This window comes from Myotis daubentonii, chromosome 3 (genome assembly GCF_963259705.1).
Source record: "Myotis daubentonii chromosome 3, mMyoDau2.1, whole genome shotgun sequence".
In the NCBI taxonomy this organism is placed as follows: Eukaryota; Metazoa; Chordata; class Mammalia; order Chiroptera; family Vespertilionidae; genus Myotis; species Myotis daubentonii.
In genome coordinates this window covers 150,296,194-150,309,884 of record NC_081842.1, presented here as the reverse complement: position 1 = coordinate 150,309,884, position 13,691 = coordinate 150,296,194, and the positions used below count along the sequence as shown (strand labels likewise).

The following is a 13,691-nucleotide window of genomic DNA, read 5'->3' as shown; positions in this document are numbered from 1 at the left end:
TAACTGTCTGCTTTTCCCTTTTTCTCTCCTGGTATCTGAGCTAGAGAGAGATATAAGCATACATTCTCCTCTCTCTCTCTCTCTCTCTCTCTCTCTCTCTCTCTCTCTCTCTCTTTTAGTTTTTGTGTCTTTATTTTAATGGTCTTTATTTATTTATTTTAAATTCTTTTGTTAAGTCTCACCTGAGGATATTCTTACACTGATTTTTAGAGAGAGTAGAAGAGGAGAGACAGAGACAGAGAAAGAAATATTGGTGTGAGAGAAACACATCAGTTGGTAGCCTCCCACACAGGGATCGAGACTGCAACTGAGGTGTGTGCCCTTGACCAGAATCGAACTCGGGACCCTTCAGTCCACGGGCCAATGCTCTATCCACTGAGCCAAACAGGCTAGGGCCATGGACAGCAAACTGCGGCTCGTGAGCCACATGCGGCTCTTTGGCCCCTTGAGTGTGGCTCTTCCTAAGCCTTAGGAGTACCCTAATTAAGTTAATAACAATGTACCTACCTATATAGTTTAAGTTTAAAAAATTTGGCTCTCAAAAGAAATTTCAGTCATTGTACTGTTGATATTTGGCTCTGTTGACTAATGGGTTTGCCGACCACTGGGCTCGGGCAATAGGCATCCATTCTGAAGCTGAGTGCTGTTTGAGAATAATTTTCATTGTGTAGGTTCCCTTTTTGGCCACACATCCTGCTCTTTTTCCATAACAAGAAGTACCCAGCTTGTGCTTTTCAAACACTGTTGTATTTGATCCTCTTAAAAGACCCGGTGTAGGTCTCAGCTACTTTTTTGCAGATAAGAAAAAATGAGGCAGGGATTTTTAAATGTTGCCAAAGCATACTAGAGAGAAGTGGCAGAATAACAATTTAAACCCAGGTCTATCTGGCCCCCACAGTCCAAATTCTTTTCACTCTGTTATATCCAGGCATAGCCCATTGCCTGAACTGTGTCCACATCCACACAGCTCTGGGAAGGGGGAGAGTTTTTATTGCAGTTCAATGGGCAGAGCTCACTGTGGTCAGACATTGTCAGCGAGAACTCCTGGACTTTTCTTGTACAAATTCCTCTTCACGCTCTTCTCTCGGTGTGTTTAATGGTGGGTCATTGTTACTGTTTAGTGGCCTGATGGGCTTCTCCCTCCTAAATCCAAGGGATGAAGTAGGTCCTGCTGTCCTTGGGATTATCCCCTCTTGATGAGCAATGACCTCGGGACTGGAGACCGCTGACCTGCAAGCAGAGAGAGGGGGATGTCAAAGGTTCCTCCAGCTCAATTTGGATTGATGAACCAGAATAATTCCGGCAGCAGGGCTCATGGAATTGGCCTCACCAGCAATCTTTCTCAATGTTTGTGTGAGGTGCAATATTTTGGCAATGTTTTACTTATACTATCTCTTCTCCACCGTAGGTGCTTATCACCTGGATTAGTCACTAGATTAGTTGTTGCCAGAACATCACACAGTTATCATTGAACAGACGGTGTTCACTGGCTACTCTTTCCTGCATTTACGCTCTAATTTGCAAGAATCTTTCAGTTCTTTATTGTCACCAAAACTCTGTAACTGCTCCAAGGCCCTGCTCAATTCTTCTCCTCCAAGAAACCTCCTCCAAATCCATTTACCTCACTGATGGCTTCTTCATTACAAATTCCTTACACTGATAATAACAGCATTTCTTTAAAACATTATCTAATTGTTTACTTGAATAAGTAATATCATATAGCTCAACATTTAAATGTGTATAGCATGTACAAATAATCAAAGTGAAAAATGAGGATTTTTTGTTCCAGCTTCCCCTTCCAGAGATATCTTAACATACATACGTGCTTTTAATGTTACTGCGGCATTTGACATACCAGTGGAAACAAAAGGAAATCTGTCTCAAGCCCCGTTTAGCTTTGACAGATATGGACATGCATGAGTTCGGGGTGCTAGATTTTGATTGGATATTAAATATGGGGTGGGCCTACAGTGTTTGGACAGGTTCAAGCCTTGGACTGAGGAGAGGGCACAGCCCTCTCATTGCCACGTGCAAGTCCCAGCTTGGAGGGCAGAGCCTACCCAGCACAATTATAGCCAACAGCTATAGTTGTAAGCTTGAACCTATGGTCCGAACTCGTGGCCCTATGTGCCTGAGTGATAGAGTTCAGGTGCTTGTGGTTGAGTAGTATCGAAACCCACAAGAATGTTGTAAACATCTTGATCACGCCCTTACTTTGCCTCATGGCATCTGCTATAAAATAAAGACATGGTTTGTGGGTGCTGGCGCTGTCCATCAGAGGGGCAGCGTCCCACCGAGACCCAGCTTTCATTCTCTTGTCTGTCTTTTCTAAGCCTTTCATCGCCCCCATTCAGGGTCACTGAACCAGGCTGAGCTGGCATGAGTATGCCATGGCCGTGCCGGCTCCCCACAGTTAAATGTGAGCATGTCCAGAGATGCAGCTGAGGAAGCTACCACCAAGTCAGAGTTAAGGGCTGAAGCCCCAGTGATGCACCCAGTTTAGTCCAGGACACCCTACTCCCGTCTCTTCTTGATAACAAAGGAGGCCCTCTGCCTTTCCCCAGGCTCATCTTCCACCTGAGCTGGAGGTCACATCCCATCGCTCATTTCCCCATTTTTGAATCTTAAATCTATCTTTAACCCTCAACATACGGATATGCTCAAATCTCCTCCAGGACAAAGCAAGGTAATAAAAACTTTCCAATTATCTCTTGAATCAGTTAACTATTGATGTGTAGCAAAGCACCCAAACATGGTGGTTTAAAGCAATAAGAATTTTTGTTACTCACAAGTTGATGAGTTGTGGGCAATTCCATTGCTCTGGGCCAGGCTGCACTGACTTCAGCTGGGCCTGAAGTACTGACTGCCCAGCTGGCGTGTCAGGTGATCAAGGACGATCTCACCCAGTGCCGGGCGATGAGCAGGTTATCCGTGTGGTGAAGTGGGAGACGGGCCACGGATCAGCTTTCCGGCAAGTCAGCTCAGGCTTATCCTCTTGGTGGCTGGGAGGGATTTTAAGAAAGAGAGAGCTGAAGTACCCAGCCCTTTAGAACTGGCACAATATTCCCGCCCCCCCCCCGCCCCCCCGCCCGCCCCGAAAGCAAGTCACAAGGCCAGCCCAGGAACAAAGAAATAGACTCTACTTTAGACTCTACTTCATGATGGGAGGAGCTGCACAGTCACATCTTGAAGGGAGGGATGAATAATCGGGGTTGGTTTTGCATTCAGTCTCCTAACTCTCTTCGTCCTTAAGCGTTGCCCAGATGTCTCTTTTCATTCACATCCAAATTTCTAAAGAAAGTAGCTGGCTCTTGCTTTGCCAACTTCCTTACCAGCCACTCCTTACTCAGGGTGACCGCACCTTATTACCACTATCTCCATTTTGACGAACCTGCTTTAAAGACAACATTGTCTCAAATATGAAACACTATGAACTACGTTCAGCTTTCATCTTGCTTAACCTCACTGCACAGTTTGACCTATGTGGTCACTCCCACTTGCTCAAAGCTCTCTTCTCTTAACTTTCTGATTCCCTCTCTCCTGGCTCTCCTGCTACGCTGCTGACCATTCTGTCCCAGATTCCTGGACTGGCTCATGTCCAGGCAGCAGGCCTAGAACTCAGCATTGCATAGGTCCAGACGGGTGTTGTACAAAGAAAGCAGCATTTGGTGCCAAATGGTCCTTGGCTCTAAATCCCATTCAATAGCTGGGTGATAGTGAGCATGTTGCTCAACTTTTCTGAGCCTTAGTTTCTTCAACTGTATTATGGGGCTACTAGTCTTACAGTCCTGGGCTATTATCATGCTTTCAGAGGGTAATCTTATAAAGTAGCCACCAAAGTTAGTTTCCAACTGAGGACATATGTCACTTCTCACCATGAGACCCACTTTCTCCTAATGTAAAAAGAATTATAAAAAAAAACAAACATTAAAAAATGATAAGACTGACCGGCATGGATCAGTGGTTGAGCATCAACCTATGAGCCAGGAGGCCACGGTTTGATTCCCAGTCAGGGCACATGCCCAGGTTGTGGGCTTGGTCCCCAGTGTGGGGCATGCAGGAGGCAGCCAACCAATGATTCTTTCTCATCACTGATGTATCTATCTCTCTCTCCATCTCCCTTCCTCTCTGAAATCAATAAATATATATATATATATGTATATATATATGTATATATATATACATATATATATACATATATACATATATATTTAAAAAAAAAAAAAGAACATAACAAGTCCACATTATACGCCAGTCCTAATTCATCCTAAAGAGAGTGCAGGAAGCCCAGCTCCTAACCTGCACATGGGGCAACGTGTGCTAGAATATATAACTGAAGAGAAACACACCTGGAAGAAATACAGGCCAATGTAATAAAACAACAAATGAAACATTTGCATATGCTTATTCTTTTCACTGACCAGGGAAATGCAGGCAGTTGACGTTTGGAAAGGACTCTGAGGCAATAGAATGGAGTCTAGCACTCCCGCACATGAATATCATGAGGCCCCCACAGCCTCCAGAGCCATTGTGGTCATGCTAAGAAGACCATGCCCAGGCTGCCTCATTAAAACTGTCTTAACAATAGCTCTACCACCCACGGAAATCTGTTTTCTTCTTTCTTCCTGTGATACCATCCCAGTTGCCTTGAATAGAGGCTCTCAAATAAACAACTTTGAAGTATAATTAATAATGTTTCCTCTTAGATTCCTACTTGGTGGTACACCTTAATGATATTTCACCATGCTGAGCATGCACTGGAGGGGAAGGCTCACCCCTCACCCCAGGCTCTGTTTGTTTATTCCACTTTCTACTTCCTCATAGAAGCCAGCAGAAACTTTCTGGAAAGTAGAATTAGTTTCAAAGCCATCAAGCCTCTCTCCAGCACTTTGACCTCCCTAATGTCCTTTTAATGTGGATTGTTTTAGTGCTGGGGCCTCAGTCCAAGAAACCAGAAGAGAAATATTTCTTTCTGAAAAGAACTGGAATCAATTGACCTAGAAATCTTTGTCATAGAAGGACTGAGAGACGGTGACATGGGGACTACACAGCCAGGCGGTGAGTTAGGGACTCAAAAGGCTTTCTTCTCTCGAACTGGCCTATCCGTTGCCACAGGCTTTCTGCATTGTGCCATCTTGTTTTCCTTAGTAAAATAGAAGTTTTTCATTTGGAATTCCTGTCTCCCCATTATTGGTGACAGAGCCATCAGAGCCCCCTTTACAGCCATGGCCCTATTTCTGTATCAATTCTTGTGCATTATTCTGACTCCAAGCCACCCAAACAGTCAGAATCTTCACAGCCTGTCTGCAGGGTACTCGTGGAAACGCGTTTAGCTGCCCTACTTCCTCTCTGCTCTCGGCCTTTGATAGGGGCCTCTCTTCTAGCAGGCTTCGTGTAAGGTGGAGACTTTCTGGAGGTATTCTTTGCATTAAGAAAGAAAGATAAAAAGGAAGGAAGGAAGGAAGGAAGGAAGGAAGGAAGGAAGGAAGGAAGGAAGGAAGGGAGGGAGGGAGGGAGGGAGGGAGGGAGGGAGGGAGGAAGGAAGGAAGGAAGGAAGGAAGGAAGGAAGGAAGGAAGGAAGGAAGGAAGGAAGGAAGGAAGGAAAAGTATTATCAGTGAGCATCAATTGTAAAGAGGTATTTTTAGTGAGACTTGATAATGTTGAAACCAGGGAACTGTGGCCTCTGAGCTGAGATCCTGGCAGTTGCGTTTTATTAACCAGAGTCAGGGTGCTAAGCTGATTTTCAGTCTTGATTGACAGAACCCTTTCAGCATAAACCCTGGAAAACTATTAAGAGGACGGAATCCCATCGAGTCATTCTGCCTGTAATAGTTTTAATGCAGAAATGCATTTGATCAGCAGGATGCTGAGCTCAGATCATTTCCAGAGTGAATAGCAATGTGGTTCCAGTGTCATTTACCACGACCAATTATGTTACATCCTGACAACATTTAAAACAACTAGATTAAGAAAAAGGCACTCTTAATACCAGAATTTTCAGTGGATCCCATTTCACTTCTCTTTTATTACAAGAATAAGCTGAAGAAGATGGAGGAAAGAAAGAAAAAAACACTTTTAGGGTCAAGAGGTTGAGAAAAATCATAAAAAACATAATACAATTGCAATTCAGTGACCCACCCTTTCTTTAGTTATCTTTTCTATTGCTGCAAATCTTTCCTATATGGAAGAATCAAAGTCTTTTTTTAAACACCAGATTCACTTCCCAAAATCAAAATATACTACTCAGCCCTCCTCACCATTCTGAACCTCCACAAAAGGCACTGGTTCTAATAAGAAAAAGTCCCTATGACCTAAAACATCAGCCATAAAGCCCCTGAGGGTTCTACTCCAGTAGCAATATTGCCTGATCTATGGACCAACAGGAAGATGTCATCTAGATAATTTGCTTATTAAACAGATCAAGCAGCCATTGCTATCTTCTGAATTAACCAGCCACAAATTTCAATGGGATGGTACCCTTGAAATATCTGTCCAGCAAGTCAAATATCAAATACTTTTCTGTTTTTCTAAATAGCTTTATTCAGTTATCTATATAATAAAAGCCTAAGCGACCATTATGCAGAACGACCAGAATGACCGGTCGCTATGACATGCACTGACCACCAAGGAGCAGACGCTCAATGCAGGAGCTACCCCCTGGTGGTCAGTGCGCTCCCACAGGGGGAGCGCCGCTCAGCCAGAAGCCAGGCTCACAGCTGGTGGCAGGAGCCTCTCCCACCTCCGCAGCATCGCTAAGGAGCAGTGAGCTGAGCAGTAAGGAGCAGCGAGCAGGGGGGCAGTAAAGAGTGAGGGGTCCCGGACTGTGAAAGGGATGTCCACATGCCGGCTTAGGCCCATTCCCCTCAAGTCCAGGACTGTGAGAGGGTGCAAGCCTGGCGGAGGAACCTTTTTCCCCCCCTCAGTGCATGAATTTCATGCACTGGGCCTCTAGTTAAAATATAAAAGTAATGCATGTTCACTACCAAGGAATCAGAAAATATAGAGCAAAGCAATGGAAAATAAGGGTATTATCCAGAGATAAGCACTGTCGATATTCTGGCATTGCCCACACATATTTAGAAGCAAAGATGTTACCAGATAATATACACTGTTGTGTAATCTGCTTTTTGTCAGTCAGCAATATGGTGTGAACATTTTTTTATGTCAATAAATATGGATCTACACATATTCAAAGCTGCAGAATATTATTGTATCACTAGAGGCCCGAGGCACGAAATTTATGCAAGAGTAGGTCTTCACAGCCATGGCAACTGCCTTGATTCTCCCTCACAGCCTTGGGTGGCTGCCTGGATTCCTCCCTCACAGCTGCGGGAGGCTGCCTGGATCCCTCCCTCACAGCTGCGGGAGGCTGCCTGGATCCCTCCCTCACAGCTGCGGGAGGCTGCCTGGATCCCTCCCTCTCGGCTGCGGGAGGCTGCCTGGATCCTGTGGCTGCAGCCCTGGCTTCACTAGAAGGACATCCGGTCTAATTAGCATATTACACTTTTATTATTATAGGTCATTATTTGACCTAATCCTCTTCTGGTGAACATTTAGGCTCTCCTCCTTTTAATCCTCTTTTAAAGAATGCAATAACATCCCTATATATCAATGATCTCCAAACTCTAATGTGACCAAGAATCACCCAGGTTATTTTAAATACTAGAGGCCCGGTGCATGAAAATTCATGCACTGGAGGGGGCCCTCAGCCTGGCCTTCCCCCTCTCACAGTCTGGGAGCCCTCAGGGGCGGGAGGCGACCCAGCGATCAGGGGAAGGTGACACCCCATCATACCTCTGCTGCTGCCACTGCCGGCAGCGCAAGCCTCGGCCAGCCCTGGTTACCTGTGCCTCGGGCGTCTCTGGGCAGCTGAACAGCCACCATCTGAGGATTGCCTGTGCCTCGGGCCGGCCCTGAGCGGCTGGGGGGCTGAAGGGATTGGGGGACTCCGGAGGCAGGCGCCCCAGCAGGGCTGAGGGGACTGGGCGCCACCATCTTGTGGCTGTGGTGCCGCCATGTTTGAGGGTGGGGCAGTCAATTAGCATATTCCCTCCTTATTGGCTGTGGGTGCCGCCATCTTTGCAACAGCATGAGGGTCAATTAGCATATTCCCTCTTTATTCGATAGGATATGGATGCATGGGCCCCACATCTAGGGATTCTGCTTCAATAAGAAAGGCATAACCGAACCGGTTTGGCTCAGTGGATAGAGCGTCGGCCTGCGGACTGAAGGGTCCCAGGTTCGATTCCGGTCAAGGGCATGTATCTTGGTTGCGGGCACATCCCCACTGGGGGGGGTGTAGGAGGCAGCTGATCGATCTCTCTCATTGATGTTTCTAACTCTCTATCCCTCTCCCTTCTTCTCTGTAAAAAATCAATAAAATATATTTAAAAAAAAAAATAAGAAAGGCATTGCCCTAACCGGTTTGGCTCAGTGGATAGAGTGTCAGCCTGCAGACTGAAGGGTCCCAGGTTCGATTCTAGTCAAGGGCATGTACCTTAGTTGCAGGCACATCCCCAGTAGGGGGCATGCAGGAGGCAGCTGATGATGTTTCTAACTCTCTATCCCTCTCCCTTCCTCTCTGTAAAAAAAAAAAATCAATAAAATATATTTTAAAAAATACTTTATAAAGAAAGGCATAAAACCCAGCCACCCGAGTTTTGCCAAGTACTACAGGTGACATCGATGTTGGTAGTCCTCGAACCACACTGTGAGGAATATACATCTTTGCAAACTTGTCGGGTGATTTCCTTAGGATAAAGTTCTAGAGGTGAGGTCGTTATTTTGGCAAAGGCTAAAATAACATGCAGTATTTTAACCATCTACTTCATTTGTAGTTTCCATATTGATTTAAAAAAAAAAAAGGTTGGGTAATGAAGAGTGAAGAGTGTCTGTGCTCTAAGTCAGGAGGTATGCTTGAGGATGTCTGTCCAAGACCCTCAGAATCAGTCCTGCAGGTGTCTATGGGACACATAAATCCTCCTCGAGCAGCCCCTTGGTTCTCCCACTGGAGCTGGCAATGAGAAGAGTTGAGGAGGGACGGGATGATGACACACGGTAAGAATGTGTTCAACATCTTGGCTGGAGAATTTGGCTCCTGAAAGGGGAGGGTGCCTGCCACTGCTACTTACACAGAAGATTGCTGCCAACAGGGGTCACCAAACAAGATAGCTCCACCCCCAAGCTCTACTTATGCAAAATTCACATTTGACTAGCATTCAATTTCTACCCCAGGTTTTCCAAGTGTTTGAGAGATGAGAACTGGAAAGTACAGGTATTTATTTATCTCCAGGATATGAGCATGCTTAAGAGTACACACACTCAGAGGAACAAAGGCAGGCATGGGTTCCCCTGCTCAGAGTCTCCAAACTCTAGAAGGAGAAGATTTCCAACTATAAGCTTCACATAAAGGACAATTTTGCCCACGGTGACAAAATATGGAAATCAAACCAGTTGACATTCAGTTTGAATCATGTAAAGAAGAAATGCTGTCTTCCAGTTTGCGAGGATAAGTGTTATTGAAGTATGATATACGTACAGGAACGTGTTCAAATGGCAAGTTTACAAGCTTGACACAGTTTCACAACGTGAACACACTGGCAAAACTAGCATCCAGATTTAAAAAAAAAAAAAATAGAGGAATACCTCCAGCCCAGACATCCTGTGGTGCTAGCTCACAGTCACTATCCTCCCCAAAGTTAGTGACCACCCTGATTTCAGACAGTTTTAATTGGTTTGACTTGTTTTTGAGCTTTATATAAATGGAATCATATAATGTATGTACTCTTTCAGAGCCATTTTGGCTAGATTTTATAGATATAGTTCATCTTTTCATGTCATGTGTAGACATGTCCCACTATTGAAGAGCAGATATCCTCCAAAAATAAATTTTAAAGTACATATTTCACATCAATCAGTGTCTATTTGTGCCATCAGAATTGGGTGGCGTTTTCCAAGTTGAGCCCATTGAATCCCTGGGGCCCTTGTGCCTGTCCATAGTAAGGAATAAGGACCCTAACAGGCTACTTCCAGTGTGCATTACAGACAACTTTGAGAAGTGATATCATGCAGTGGGAAAAGGATTAGCTTTGCAACCACACAGAACTACGTTCAAATAGAATCATTTCCACTTACCAGCCACGCTCTGCATTATCTCTCTGGGGCTCAGTTACCTCTGCAGCTGTAACACAGGGGCGATACCTCTTTGGGTAGTTGTGAAAATTAAGTAGGATTACCAATGTAAAGCACTTGGTGTATAATAGGCGCTCAAAAAATGTCCATTCTCTTTTTCCCTTCAGAGACCAAACTTTGATGACCCATCAGATTCAGCCTGTTATATCCACACAACCTAAATAAATGCATTTTCTTTTTCTTTCTCTGTTTGTAAATAAATATATTTTCAATGGCAGCTAATTGAACCACAAACTAGCAAGTATAAAATTAATTGGAAACCAGCTTTATGATCCAAGGGAATTTAAAATGGTTGATGTCGTCTTTTTCAGAACTGAGAAATGTCATTGCTCATTCTTTAGAAACCCGGATGGCTTCATGTCCCTCACATTTCCCACCATGCTGGCTTAGCTGTTTATTTATTAATGACTTCTCTCATAAAACCATTGTTATCTCAGCTTCCTGTGATGGCCTAGGAGCACAGAAAATCATCATGTTCCAACAAGACTACAAAGCATTCAAATGCCTGTGCTTCCCGAGACATTATCATTTTATTAATGGCCATTATGCCAATCCACTTATAATGGCCTTTTCAGTCAGACACATGCACGATCATGTAACAATCAGGTAATTTCTGCATTCTCACCCGTATACACATGAACATTTCTGACAGATTGCTAATGAGCTGATGTTGGAATTACAGAGTAGTCTGTTATCATTTGTCCATTCACAGTTTCCTCACCAGCCCATCTGTGCTCGGAACGGAGCCACCGCAGAGCATGCAGGCTGGGACAGTTTCTCCATTGACACCTTTTGCCTTCAGAGGCTTCTGGAAAAGCCCGTCCCTAATTAAAGATTTTAGCAAACATATTGCCAGCTTTCTAACACTGTTATGAAACTGCTCTTGTTTGTTAGAAAAGGTGCTGTTTGTCAGCAGTTTGTAGATTTAGATATTTAATGTGTTTCCATAGCCCTGCATAATATTTGTGTTTTTAGAATAATTTAATTAGTATGTTATGCATGTATGTGCCTACAAGCTCAATAAATACACAAGGCACATGCACTATCAAAACCTCGTATAATTATTCAAAGTCCCAAGGACAAAGAAACATGGTGTATTTTTGTGGACACCAGACTTCTCTACAGAACAAGGTAGAATTGAATACTCTGAAAGGTGGGAACTGTTAAAATAAAATAATCAGATTGAGATCCAGGCTCAGATAATTTGGGGCCAGGGCAAAGTACATTTTACCTGATACCTATATATATATAAAAGGCTAATATTCAAAGTGTCCCCTCGGGAGTTTGACCAGGAGACTGGGAGTTCAATCACTCGCTATGACACGCACTGACCACCAGAGCGTGGTGTGGATCATGGCGGGTGACCAGCAGCGGTGGTGGGGCACTGAGGGAGTGATAGAAGGAGGAGGCAGGGAGGTAGGGAGGTGGGGAACCTGATTGGCCCTAATCACCAGCCAAGCCTAGGGACCCTATCTGTGCACAAATTTTGTGCACCAGGTCTCTAGTATTTGTATAATTAAGGTACATTGGGAAAGAATCTGATTTCCCTGGTAGAATATGCCTAGTTGAGTGGACAGATGTTTGCTCCCACTAACAGCTTAACTATTAGAGTGGAGGTTCTCAGTCACTGTGGGTGTGGTTGGGGCTGGGCAGGGAAGGTGTCAAATGGGGAGCTTTGCAATACTGTCTCCCACCACCGCCATCGAATTTAGGCATTCTCCCATTACACCCAGTTGAGAATTGCTGCTTTAGAGCTCTGAGAGAACAAGAGAGATGCCAGAGCTAAGAGCTTTCAGCCCCAGGAAAAGACTCTCAGACCATTCATCTTGGAAATGGGTTCATTTTCACTCTCCCCAGGGGTTATCATGCAGAGGAGTGGCCCTTCTGATAATAAGCTGTGTAAGGTTTCCCAGATCAAAGTCACCTCCTTAAAGAACATGGAAGAGCCTGGGGCCTTCACCACCAAGGCCAGAATAATACCTCCCAAGGGTCCAGCACCTTGGGGATCAGAAGGTAACTGCAGGCGGCTTTGGAGTCATTTCCACCGGGGCACTGTGACACTGAGGAACTGTGAGATGCAGCTCCCAGTGTGGAAGCTTTGTGGCCATTTATCACTCTGATGTTTTAATGTAGATTTTAATTTAATCTTTGAATTAAATACAAGACTGAGAGAGGTACCACAAATCATAAGGCAAGGTCTGTGTCCTGAAAGAATTTGCACATCAGAGAGCTGATATACATACATAAAAACAAAATGCCCTTCCTAATACCACAGGTTAGCCAATGATAAGAGCCAGAGGATTAGCATAGATGCAGGGGCATTCAGGGACAAGAAACATCATCTTTAGAAAGGATGACTTAGGGGAGGTGTAGGACTCAGTGCATAAGAGAGGGGGAAGTAGACTCTATGGGCTAGGAAGACAATGGGAAAGGACAGGAGTATTTGGGGGATCTTGAATTGGCCACTTTGGGTAGAGCAGAATTTGTGGCAAAATACTGGGAAAGCAAGGTTTTAAGGATAAAGGGCTACTCCGTCACTTGTGTTGTTGTTTTTTAAGATAGTTAATTAATTTACTATCCCCTTTTATTTATTTATTTTTAAATATATTTTTATTTATTTCAGAGAGCAAGGGAGAGGGAGAGAGAGAGATAGAAACATCAATGATGAGAGAGAATCATTGATCTGTTGCCTCGTGCACACCCCACTCGGGGGATTGAGCCCGAAACCTGGGCATGTGCCCTGACCGGGAATCGAACCATGACCTCCTGGTTCATAGGTCAACACTCAACCACTAAACCATGCCCACTGGGCTATTATCCCCTTTTAAATATACTTTATCTTTAGAATTGTTTTAAGTTCACAGCAAATTTTAGCAGAAAGTACTGAGGATTCCTATATACTCCCTCTACCCACAACTGCACAGCCTCCCCCACTATAAACATCTCTCACTAGAGTGGTACATTTATCACAATTGATGAACATACTACATTATAATTTCAACTGATGAACCTACATTGACACATTATTGTTAACCATTCCGTAGTTTACATTAGAGTTCAATCTCAGTGTTGTATATTACATGGGTTTTGACAAATGCATAATAACATATAACCATAATTATCAACACTAATAAAAGAGAAAAATGGTAATTGGCGTACGAGCTACCCTTTTCATTGGCTAATCAGGGCTATATGCAAATTAACTGCCAACTAAGATTGGCAGTTAACTGCCAACAAGATGGCGGTTAATTTGCATATGTGGACACAATGCAGGGAGGCGAAAGGGAAAGCAGGAAGAAGCCCCCTGCCACTGACAGTGATCAGAAACCCAGGGGGGAGCTAAGAGCTGGGGGGCAGGGCAAAGGCGGTCCCAGGGCCGCCTTTGCCCTGCCCCCCAGCCATGATCAGAGAATCAGGTGCCTTTTCTGCCCTGGCCAGTGATAGCAGGAAGTAGGGGTGGAGCCAGCGATGGGAGCTGGGCACGGTGGAAGCTGGCAGT

At 44.5% G+C, this 13,691-nt stretch overlaps 1 long non-coding RNA gene across 1 annotated transcript; it reads right to left on the bottom strand.

Moving 5' to 3' along the window:
- Positions 1–725: 725 nt before the first annotated feature.
- On the bottom strand, positions 726–2,981 carry LOC132230821 (uncharacterized). Its single transcript, XR_009451941.1, has 2 exons — positions 2,790–2,981; positions 726–1,230 (listed from the first exon to the last, which is right to left on the bottom strand). It is a non-coding gene; the product is annotated as an uncharacterized LOC132230821 (long non-coding RNA).
- Between the last annotated feature and the right edge of the window lie 10,710 nt (positions 2,982–13,691).